We start from the raw sequence: 12,734 nt of genomic DNA, 5'->3' as shown, positions 1-12,734 counted from the left end.
TAACGTTCCCACATCCTGAACGATAGATAATCGATGTTGAATGGGCCATAGTAATGTCAATTTAGCAATACAATTTAAAAAGTTATAGCCCTGCAAAGAAGGTGAACATCTCCATAGACTTAAAGTGGTGGCAGAGAGTGGTATAAGATACTCAAATTGCGTGGCAGGGAATGTGTTAAGTCGCGACCCACATTTTTTAACCACTATGATTTATTTAAATTTTTTTTTTTTTTTGCAGTAATACACAATCTTTCATGCACTGTTAAAAACATGAAACGGAGTTTAGAACACAGAGGCGCCTCGCCGAGGTGTTTTAAACATCAGTGAAGGTCAATTATTTTGCGACAATGACTGAGTATATACATTATCCCGCTTATTACATGGCTAACTTACTAACAATATACCTAATTCATTTTACACCATCGACAAGACGAGATCAAATGCAGACGCAGTTGTTCTGTGGCTCTGTCAGCCCAAATAAAGTGATTATTATTATCGCCGGCAGCCGGCAGGTGTGTCTGATTGCACTGAAACAGTGTGTGTCAGTGGGCTTGATTGCTCCAGCTGCGAAAAACAATAATCACCGGTGGTTATCGAAAAATAATTCACCGCTGTCAGGGGCTATTGACCAATCACAATCAAGCATTTTGGCGAATGTTAAAACGCCATGTAATAATAATAAATAATATATCCTTCTTAGCAGACTTCTTAGCTTAACATCCCAGGGAACTAATGGGATACCTGGGGATGTTGTTTGCTCTCAAAGGCGGGTGATGGTAGACAAAGCAACTCTGAGGTCATGCTCAATGTCCAATCTGTTCCTCTGCTTTGCCTTCAGCTGGACCAGAGCTGAGAAGCCACTTTCACAAAGATAGGTAGTGCAAAAAAAAATAACATAAAAAAAAATATATATAATTAACCCATTCAAAATGGCCCCGCGATAGTAGATCCACTAGTAGACACCAGAGGGAGCTCCACAAACCATGTTAAACCCAGTTAGACAGTACTGCTACATCTATACATTTACGACATACCAGATTTACAAATACAGTACTGTTTTTGTAGGGTGATTATGGTTTATTTACATTGAGGTTCTGGGGTCACGTGGAGTGTGTTATACGAAATACCCCTCCACCCCACCTACCAAACTCCTACCTACCAACCTCCTCCAATGTACAGTTTCTTCGTCAAATGTATATACTCTCTTTTTTAGACTCTTCTTGTATCACAAACAGTACTGTATTTGTAAATCTGGTATGTCATAAATGTATAGATGTAGCAGTACTGTAAATGTAAATGTAAACAAGACGAAAGTCTTTCTCTGGTCTGCATCCCCTTAACAATTGTGTGTATTGAGCTGTACTGTATTGTATCCATTCTGCAATCTGGTAATAAAATTTTCAATCAATCAATCAATCAATCAATCAATCAAATAACAACCGGTAACTTCACTGTGCTTCTTAAACAAGATGTACAGTAGCAGTACTGTCTATCTGTATGATCATGTATGTATATGTTATGATGCATTGAAAATGAGGGACCCTGATGTAAACAAGACGAAAGTCTTTCTCTGGTCTGCATCCCCTTAACAATTGTGTGTATTGAGCTGTACTGTATTGTACCCATTCTGCAATCTGGTAATACAATTTTCAATCAATCAAATAACAACCGGTAACTTCACTGTACTTCTTAAACAAGATGTAGCAGTACTGTCTATCTGTATGTCAAGTATGATAGGCCTATGTTATGATGCATTGAAAATGGGGGACCCTGATGTAAACAAGACGAAAGTCTTTCTCTGGTCTGCATCCCCTTAAAGTGGAAATGAAGCAGTGCGATAAATACATATTCATAGCATCACATTAGTATTTAGATAAGCCACAGAAGAAATCACGTTATAAAAATAAGCAGTTTCTAAGAAAAAACGATTTGTTGTGTGCATTTCTGAAGCATTTAGCATTATGGGCGCGGCCATTTTGTTGCTGACGTCATGCCACTGGTTGGGTGTATACACGGCTGGTTAGCTGCCTATAGTGAATGGGTCAGTCAGTAAATAAAATGTTGCCTACAAAACAACGGGACCGCGGTGGTTCTGTTTGTATTGCTCCTGGCTGTTCAAACTAATTTTACCATGTGAGAGAGAGGAAAGTTGGTTAATTTCCACAAACTACCAGTGAAAAAAACAGTGTTGTTGGCACGTTGGCTCAGGCTGGCTGCACTCAGGCGGCGCGACCAGCCTGTTGGACAGGGAAGGAGGATCTGCAGCGAACACTTCATTGCCTCGGATTATGTTGTTGGGGGTGGAAGGTTTGTCCAGAAGACCACTAATCAGCTGAAGCGGTTCCCTCGGTCTTCGACAGACAGACCGGCGTTAGCTCTCGGGAGCGATCGCTAGCTAGTTGGCACCAGCCGGGGACCGGAGTTAGCTCTCGGGAGCGATCGCTAGCTAGTTGGCACCAGCCGGGGACCGGAGTTAGCTCTCGGGAGCGTCGCGGAGCATTCAGCCTGCTGGCTACCTAGATCCACTTCAACCAGCGTCGCGGAGCATTCAGCCTGCTGGCTACACAGCTTGTCGGTGTGCTGGAACCTCGGCAAGCTAACGGTAGCTGGCTACATAGCTTGTCGGTGTGCTGGAACCTCGGCAAGCTAACGGTAGCTGGCTACACAGCTTGTCGGTGTGCTGGAGCCTCTGCAAGCTAACGGTAGCTGGCTACACAGCTTGTCGGTGTGCTAATAGCCTCGGCAAGCTAACGGTAGCTGGCTCCAGGCTATTAGCACATCAACAAGCTGCTGGAGCTCCTGACGCTCGGCTGGTTGAAGTGGATCTAGGTAGCCAGCAGGCTGAATGCATTTTGTGCATTGATTCTTGCGCATTTTGGAGGAAAAGCTATCAGTGAAATCCTTGATCATTCCCTTTACCGACATCCATATTATTCTGGGGTCTTGCACCGAGTTTGCATTCTCCCGTAGGAATACTATAAGAGCTTCTTTGAGTTGTGTAATGAATTCCTTGTTATTAAGCAGCATCGATTTAAATCGCCATCTTGGGGCTCGGGAAGATAGTATACCAAATGTTCCTTTTAGGAGTAAATAACAGTGATCTGATAGTGCATTGGGTATCATTTCCACTTCATATTTATCAAATAGTCTCGGGGATGCAAAGACATAATCTATTCTGGATAATGTGTTATGTCTCGCAGATCGACAAGCGTACTTTCGGGTCGTGGGATTAAGTGATCGCCATAAGTCATTTACACCTGTAATCTTCGACCAATCCTTTAATGCTTTAGATGAATTATTTTGTTCGCTGGAAAAGGCGAGGTAAGATTTGTCCATCCTTGGATTCCAAATGGCATTAAAATCTGCACCTATTATAAATGAGTAATCGGGAAGGTCTAACATTGCATTGGTTAGTGTAGAGAAGAAACCCTCTTCGTACAAATTTGGGGCATATACCGCTGCCAACGCTATTTTCCTGTTATTGTGTACAATCATAGCTATAGTTATACGACCATCTGCATCCGACCATACTCCCTTTAATTCAATATTTAACTTACGTCTAACGACTATGGCTACACCTCGAGTTCTCGTACCAAAAGAAGAGTGACTAATATTATGATATGTGTTGTCCGCTAACGTATCTATGTCTTTCTCTAAAATGTGCGTTTCGCTTAGTAGAGCCACGTCCACATGTTCTTTTTTCATCAGTGTGAGCACGCTTTTGCGTTTGTGTTGTTTATTTATCCCACCAGTGTTCCATATCATTATATTCAAACTAGCCATAATCTATACATGTTGTTGTGTAGTTTTTGGTAATGCTTCTGGAGTGCGAAGCTACAATAGATGTACATCCAATTATTGAGGTCCCGTTGAGAGCCGAGCTTAAAAACATATATATATACAAATAAAAATCCCCTTTTTCCCCCTGTCCCAGAGAGTCGTACAGGCCTGTGTTCCATAGACACATCCTCCGCGTATGACTCCCTCCCTTAGGCCACCGGATTGCCCAAACTGAGCTTTGTAATCCTACTCTTCCTATGCTAATTGCCATAGGATCTAACATTTTCATTCTAATTCAATAGAATGTCGCTTTTGGTCTTGCGCCTTCCCTTAATGTAGTAAAATATTATGAAAAATGAAAAAAAGAATACCTTCATTGATATATTCATTTGAACCTTCTACTAACTTATGTAGGAAACATCAGAAAAAGGAAAAGATTGGAGACAAACACTAACACCTTAAAATGAAGAAAAATAGAAAAGAACAATGTAAGATAAAAAAGGGAGTGAGAGCTAAAATAAAACTCAACGTGGAGAAACCACTAGAATAAAATTGAATACATAGATAAAAGAGAAAAACAGAGACTTTTAGAGCTACATTGTGCCAATCTCTAAATCAGTGGAGTGATTATTTAAATTATTAGAATAACCTTGTTGTGCTCATACATTTAGGTGTGGCTGATTTTTTTTAAAGCCTTATTAAGGCCTGATTAAACTTCAGTCAATTGATCATATGCTTATACACACCGGATGTTAATGTTAAAGTTGCAGGCCTTCGTTGTAATGGTGCATTATATTCTAGAAGGTTGTAGAATACCCTAGTATATACGAACAGACTGCTGTTATGTTCCAGAATGATCTTCCTACCCAGGGTTCATGACTACTAGTATTTTCGGGATATTCCTTAGTGTCCCAGAGCAGTCGAGCGATGAGCCCAGAATATTCCAGATTGTTCACAGTGTCAATGATATATTCTTGTCTCCACGGAGACCAGAAGTCTGTAAATATAATGCATTACGAACCATATTATACACCTTGTGCCTTGGTGTTGCCGGCATGCATATCATCTGCTACTTTTGTTGAGTCGTGGTAAAGTCATTCTAATACTGAAATACAAAGAGAAAGAGAAAGATGAGTAGGCTTATCTGGTGCGAGACAGTGTTGCGTTGTGCCCTGGGGGACCTGCTCCATGTAGATTCAAGTATTCCTCTGCGTCTTTAGGCGTGCATAATCCTTCCCTCCGGCCGTCTTTTCCCACGATCGATAATAGTGCCGGGTATATTAGCCTTGGTCTGAGGCCACACTTGAACAATTTCTGCATCACCTCCTTGTAGGGGAAACGCTGAGCGATGGCCTCTTTGCATAGATCTTCGTAGATAAATATAGAATTTTCACCATATTTCAGTTTCCCCCTTTGGTTGCGTGCAACTCTGATGACGGCAACTCTTATTGCCGTCTTGCGCAGAGTAACAATGATGACTCTTGGACCGTTGCCTCTTTGTTCTCGAGTACCGATTCTGTAACATTGGTCCACTATCGGCTCTGTGGTTAGAATGTTGTTACCCAAAATCTCTGTTAACACTGTTGGAAACTTGTCGTCTGTGCAATTGACTGATTCATCAAGTCCCACAATGCGGATATTATTTCGCCTGTAGTAACGTTGGGTCTCGAGCAGCCTCTCCATCGCTTCATCTTTGACTTCTTGTATTTTCCTCCGACATGCTTCTTCCACCTTTTTTATCTCCTTCGTTAACTCTATCAATCCATCGTTGACGTTCTTCTCGTTCTCTTTGACTACCCGTGTAATTTCTGTCACCGTATTCTCCACTGTCGTGATTCGCACGGACTGTACAGCGACCGCTTTCATAACTTCTTCGAATTTAGCATCGATGTGTGCGACGTGTAATTTGAAAGCTACCATCTGTTCCTTAATCAGGCTAGTCAGAGAGTTGAAGTCGGGTTGTGTAATTGCACTGCCTGTGTCAGTTGATATTGTAGGTGCAGTGATGGGACCGATGGATTTGTTGTTGTTATCTTCTCAAAATCCTCTGCTTTGTCCTTCACAGTACTTTTTCCTGTCGTTCCCGTTATGTTGTCCTCTATTGTCTCCCTCTCGGAGCCAGTCGCCGATGGTCCCGGTATATTCTCCGTTATATTCCCCCCATCGGGGATTGTCAACAACGGATCTGCCGCCGCGTCGCCTGTTATTTTTTTTGAACGTGTCTCAATCGTCGCCGTTGGATTTACTGCTTCGTGTTTCTTTCCAACCTTTTTCTTATCCTTACCATCTATGTTGAGTCTTTATGTCTTTTGATATAGTTAGTAGAAGTTCCTATTAATACATACGATGTGGTTTAATCTCATTGGTATTTGTTAAAATAATGTTTTTGAACTAAATTAACGGTGACGGGAGCGGAGCTGTTACCAAACGCCTGCGCTAAACCGGAATCTATTTTTATTATTTATATTTTTATTTTTATTTATGATTTTTATTTTGTTTCACAATGAGTCATGACAAATTTATTACATAATCCATGTGTATGTAACGAACTAACATATTCCAGTTGAGTGTATCTTTTTTGGAGGATTCGTTCAAAAGCTATCTTTCTATCTATGGCGGATTGATTCAGACAGAACATTCGGTTGTGGGAGGGATCTGGGGTCACGTGGAGTGTGTTTTACTAAATAACAACCCGCAATTTCACTGTTTCAGCCAATCAGAATCAAGAAATGTGCATGCCATTGTATAAACCGTGTTTGTATAAACCACTTCCTTCGGTCAAACCTCCATCCAATTTGCAGTTCGAATGAGACGTAAAAGACTTTGGGAATGGACAAATTGATCACCCTCACTATTTTTAAGGACTCTATCGCAGAGTTGTTTACACACGCCTGTGTCAACTGTCACCCAGCCTTTTAACTGTGATTTGTCTGTTCTGCTTCATGTATTACATACTGTGTCATTTTATTTGGTTGTTTGTTTGGTTGTACCGGTCACTTCTTGAAATACCTGGAAATTCACAATTTCAACTCTAGAATGTTATTTTGGTGCTATTTTAAAAGTTATCTACAAATTTGAATATATTATTTCCCCCCTGTAAATTAAGGTTAACCGAAGTGTCCGTGAACAGGCCCTCGACCGGTACCCTAAAAATGTGGGGGCTATGGGGTATATTTTTCCTTAGGGGGCATATCTATGAAACTTGGCAGGCTGATTCATAACATAAAATAAATAATAAAATGTATTGGGAGTTTTCTTGAATTTGCGTTGCCATGGCAACAGTAGCCGATAAAGGCCCAAAGAAGAATAGCGGACAAAACTATATAACTACATGGTACTACATGATACTACATGGTACTACAGGGTAATACATAGTACTACATGGTACTACATGATACTACATGGTACTACATGGTACTACAGGGTACTACACAGGGTAATACAGGGTACTACATGGTACTACAGGGTACTACATGGTACTACATGGTACTACATGGCACTACAGGGTACTACATGGCAATACATGGTACTACATGGTACTACATGGCACTACAGGGTACTACATGGCAATACAGGGTACTACATGGCAATACATGGCAATACATGGTAAGTTTCAAGTTCAAGTTTCTTTATTAGTTGTCATACAGAAGTACAGAATTGTTACGTTCTGGACACCGACTGAGGTCGGTGACCACCCACATTCCTGGCATATGTCACTGGGCTTGTCACCTGTCCTTTCCCTGTCAATTAGTGCTGTCACTTAGGGGTGGTTCCTGATTGGCTGTCACGGGGGTGTGTGTGGAATGTTGGTATTTGGTGTCTATGTAATCTACCTGTCTTCTGCTTGTTCATTGTCAGGTCTTCACTAATTGCGTTCGGGGAAAACGCGGACGGTTCAACTCTGGACCTCCAATAAGCTCCCATTTACCTTATTCCTGCCTGTGCTATTTAGCATTTATCTCTCTTAGAAATTACTCTTGTGTTCTTACTATTAAAGTCGAACCTGTTCAAGAGTAAACACTCTCCGTCTCTGTGATTGCCTTCACCCATTGGAACTCACCTACCTCCATTCCTGACAGAAGACCTGACCATCAGAGTTCCATGGAGGCAATCATGGAGATGCTCCAGGCGCAGAGGGCGGCCCAGGAGCGGATGGAAGAACATCAACAGCTGGTCAGCGCCGAGTTAGTCCGACTCAACGGGATCGTCGGCTCATCCCAAGCGGTGGCGCAGTCGGCGTTGGCCACAGCCCGACAAGCCCAAGAAGGAGTGGCTGGAGTTCAGTCGGCGACGGGAGAAGCAGCGGTCCACGCAGAGGAGAGTCGGGGGGTGTTCGGGGTCCAGGAACGGTCCCACGAGCCACGACTGCAGGCGCCCGCTCGCTATGATGGATCACCGGATGGATGTCGGGAATTCATCACCCAGTGTCTACTCGTTTTCCGGCTGCAACCACGATCATTTCCATCGGAGATAGCACAGGTAGCGTATATTATCACGCTACTCACCGGTCAAGCTCTCTCCTGGGCTACGGCGGAATTAGAGGCGGGAGCGATAATCTGCGACAGTCTGGACGCCTTTACCCGGGAGTTGAGAAGAGTATTCGATACTTCCCGGGTACTCTCGATCTTCGAGGCTGGCGGTCGTCTTCTCGACTGCCGGCAGGGCCTCCGCACGGTCACAGCTTACGCTATCAATTTTCGGATCTTGGCTCGGGAGACAGCTTGGTCGGAGAACGTCTGCGTGGTTCTGTTCGTCAGGGGACTCTCAGCGCGGATGCGAGATGCGCTCTCCGCGCGTGAGATCCCCGAGCAGCTGGAAGTGCTGATCAACACCGCCATCAAGAGGGACAATCGGCACCAGGAGAGGGAGAAGGAGCGTGTCAACAACACCCAGGTATGTTTTCCTTCTTCTCCTGGTGTTGATACATCCATGCATTATACGAGTGGGCCACTGGGTGATGAATCCATGCAGCTTGGAGCGCTGTCGTTCTCGGACGACGAGAGGCAGCGCTTCATCAAAGAGCGACGCTGTTTCCGGTGCGGTCGCACCGGTCACCGCTTCGGCAGCTGTCGGGTCCAGGCTGTATCAGCTCGGCGCCAGTCGGGAATAGAAGGTGCGCCGTCAGGCTTCGAGAAAGCGCCAGCAGGTGGGCTCATTCCTGCCAAGCCCACTGATTCACGTACATTTTTTGAGGTGGCGATCAACTGTGGGGGTGACATTAAGTTTAAGTTTAAGTTTATTTGGATCCCCATTAGCCACAGCAGTGCTGGGGCTATTCTTCCTGGGGTCCATAACACATAAAATACAGTTACAGACGTATACACTCACAACATTTACATGTCATACAGACAATTAAAACAACAATAAAAACCCTTATACACTCATAACATTTACATGACATACAGACCATTAAAACAACAATAAAAACCCTTATACACTCACAACATTTACATGTCATACAGACAATTAAAACAACAATAAAAACCCTAATCAAATTCATAATACAAGATAAAAATATATACGCCTTATGAATTCATAATACAATACAATAATACCTACTCATAATTAATTCATAATACAATACAGCATAATATACTATTTAGCTTTTACATACATTATCTATGTTCATATCAGCCAATTATACAATATTTTAATAATATATCCCTATCAGACACATGCCTTTTCATCCATATATACCTATCTCTTTATCAGACACATACATTTTCATTTACGTACACACTATCTATTAGGGAATGTCAATTTCTTTGGTTGAAAATGTTGTTTTACCACGATTTTGAAACGGCATTTACTATTCTCCTGCTTAACATGTCTGGGAAGAGAGTTCCATTCCTGCATACCACGGAACATGACAGTTCGCTTCATTGCATTCGACCTCACTTTTGGAAGTGTAAAACCTCGTGCAGAAGCATGTCTGGTGGAATGGTTGTGTCTGTCAAGACTTATTGATAAATTGTTATATAAAATTGAGGGGATCTTTGTAACAAGAATATTCCTAGTGAATACAAGGAGTGAGCAGAGTAATTTATGTTTGACAAGTAACCAAGTTAAACAACTGTGCATCGCTGCAACATTAGTTCTGTACTCACAGCGAAGCGCTATACGTGCTGCTTTGTTTTGTACCATTTGTAATTTTTTCAGTTTATTCGTTGTTACATTCGACCATACTGCAGGACAATAGTCAAGATTTGACAAAACCAGAGCTTGAATTACCTGTTTGATAGAATTTAGTGGTAACAAATGAGCACATCTTTTAACAACAGAAATCCCTCTTCCCATTTTCACTACTATATTGTTTATATGGTGTGACCATGACAATTTACTGTCTAATGTTACCCCTAGGAGTTTAGTCTCCTGGACTTGATTAATTACCACATCACTTATCAAAAGTTTCAAGGCTCTCATTGACTCAGGGGCGGCGGGCAATTTTATTCACGTGGGATTGGTGAAGGAGTGGGGAACCCCAGTGGAGGATTTAGGGGTTCCCTTACCGGTTTACGCCCTGGACGGTCGGCCCCTGGGCAGTGGGAGCGTCACCCAGCGCACGGTTCCATTACACATCCGGGTGGCGGGTGGGGAGTGGGAATGGGTTACATTTTTTGTCATCTTTTCCCCCTATTCTGTCATGGTGTTGGGTCATCCCTGGTTGTCGTCACGTGTTCATATTATTAATTGGAGCACGGGCGAACTCTCAACGGCGGCCGACGTCAAGTCGATCGTCAGCGGGAGTTTGCCCAAACCCTTGTCTTCCCCCCCCCTCTTCCCTTTTGTCTCCTCCCTCTTTCTCCAGGATAGTGGGGAGCGTGGCAGATTCTGATCTACCCTCTAATCCCGATTTGATAGGGGTGCCTGAGATCTATTGGGACCTGGCGGACGTTTTTAGCAAAACGCGTGCTAAAGCACTTCCGCCTCATAGATCATACGACTGTCCCATTAATCTTCTACCCGGTACCTCCCCGCCTCGCGGGCGAATGTTCTCTCTCTCATGCCCCGAAACCTTGGCCATGAACACCTACATAGAGGAGGCTTTGCTTGCGGGGCACATACGCCCGTCCACTTCCCCTGTCGGCGCTGGCTTCTTCTTTGTTGATAAGAAAGATGGGGATCAGCGCCTGTGCATTGATTATAGGGGATTGAATGACGTTTCCATCAAGAACCGATATCCTTTACCTCTCATGGACACGGCCTTTGAGTGCTTACAGGGGGAACAGGTCTTTTCTAAACTTGACTTACGTAATGCATACAATCTGGTCAGGATTAGAGAAGGAGACGAGTGGAAGACTGCATTTAACACACCCAATGGGCACTATAAGTATTTGGTCATGCCCTTTGGTTTGGCTAATGCTCCGGCAGTCTTCCAAGCCCTAGTTAACGACGTGTTGCAAGACTTGATTGGGGTGTCGGTGTTTGTTTACTTAGATGATATTCTGATTTTTTCTCGCGATATGGTGCAACACCAACTGCACGTTCGGGAGGTGCTAGACCGTCTCCTCAAGCATCAACTATTCGTTAAGGCTGAGAAGTGTGTGTTTCACACTGACACCGTGTCCTTCCTGGGCTTTGTGTTGACAAAGGGCGATCTGCGCATGGATCCAACCAAGGTGAGTGCAGTTTTGGACTGGCCACGGCCTTCGTCGCTTAAGGGGTTACAACGTTTTTTGGGCTTTGCAAATTTTTACAGGCGCTTTATTCGCAACTTTAGCGCCTTAGCCAATCCATTAACAGCTCTCACTAAGTCCTCTCTCCCTGGCTTTGAATGGTCGCCTAGGGCAGAGTCGGCCTTCTGCGATCTTAAACGTAGATTTACATCCGCTCTTGTATTGATCCGCCATGACGCAGAGGTTCCGTTCATTGTGGAGGTGGATGCCTCTGACATCGCGGTGGGGGGGGTGCTCTCTCAGAGATGCTTAAAGGATGGGAAAGTGCACCCGTGTGCTTTTTTCTCTCGCCGTCTGTCACCAGCCGAGCGTAATTACGACGTGGGTAATCGGGAGTTATTGGCGATCAAATTGGCACTGGAGGAGTGGAGACATTGGTTAGAGGGGGCGACACATCCTTTCATTGTTTGGACTGATCATAAGAACTTGGCTTACATCCAAGGGGCTAAACGCCTTAACGCTCGCCAGGCCAGGTGGACGTTGTTCTTCACACGATTTCGATTTACCATCTCCTATAGACCCGGCTCCAGTCTGTCGCGCCAGTTTGATCTTCCTGGTCGGGAGGAGCAGCCCCATCCCATTATTCCACCGGCCTTGATTTTGGCACCCGTGTCTTGGGGCATAGAGAGGGTGGTAAGGTCGGCGCTAACGCGGGAGCCCGATCCGGGTGGGGGTCCTCCGGGACGGTCGTATGTTCCCAAGGCGGCGCGCTCACGCTTGCTACAGTGGGCACCTGCGTCATCCCTCACCAGCCACCCAGGGGCAACCAGGACCCTGGAATTTATCCGTAGGAGGTTCTGGTGGCCGACAGTGGAGGGGGATACGCGTTCCTTTGTGGCGGCCTGTCCGGTGTGCGCATGTAGTAAGACCTCTCGACGGGCACCGGCGGGTCTCCTCCGACCACTTCCTATTCCTAAACGACCCTGGTCACACATATCTCTGGACTTTATTTCTGGTCTTCCCCTTTCGGACGGGTTCACCACCATTTTGGTGGTGGTGGATCGGTTCTCTAAGGCGGCTCACTTTGTCCCTCTCCCCAAGCTTCCATCGGCCCGGGAGACTGCTGATTTAGTTATACAGCATGTCTTTCGGGTCCACGGGCTGCGAGTGGATATCGTGTCGGACCGGGGTCCTCAGTTCGCCTCCAGGTTCTGGAAGGCGTTTGCCGCCGGCCTCGGCGCCTCTGTCAGTCTGTCGTCTGGGTTCCATCCGCAGTCGAACGAGCAGACGGAGCGGGTCAACCAGGATTTGGAGGGGGTCTTGAGATGTTACGTTGCC

Source organism: Notolepis coatsorum (genome assembly GCF_963971535.1).
Source record: "Notolepis coatsorum genome assembly, chromosome: 18".
Lineage (NCBI taxonomy): Eukaryota > Metazoa > Chordata > Actinopteri > Aulopiformes > Paralepididae > Notolepis > Notolepis coatsorum.
The sequence above is the reverse complement of the archived record's forward strand: the minus strand, read 5'-3'. Positions refer to the sequence as shown.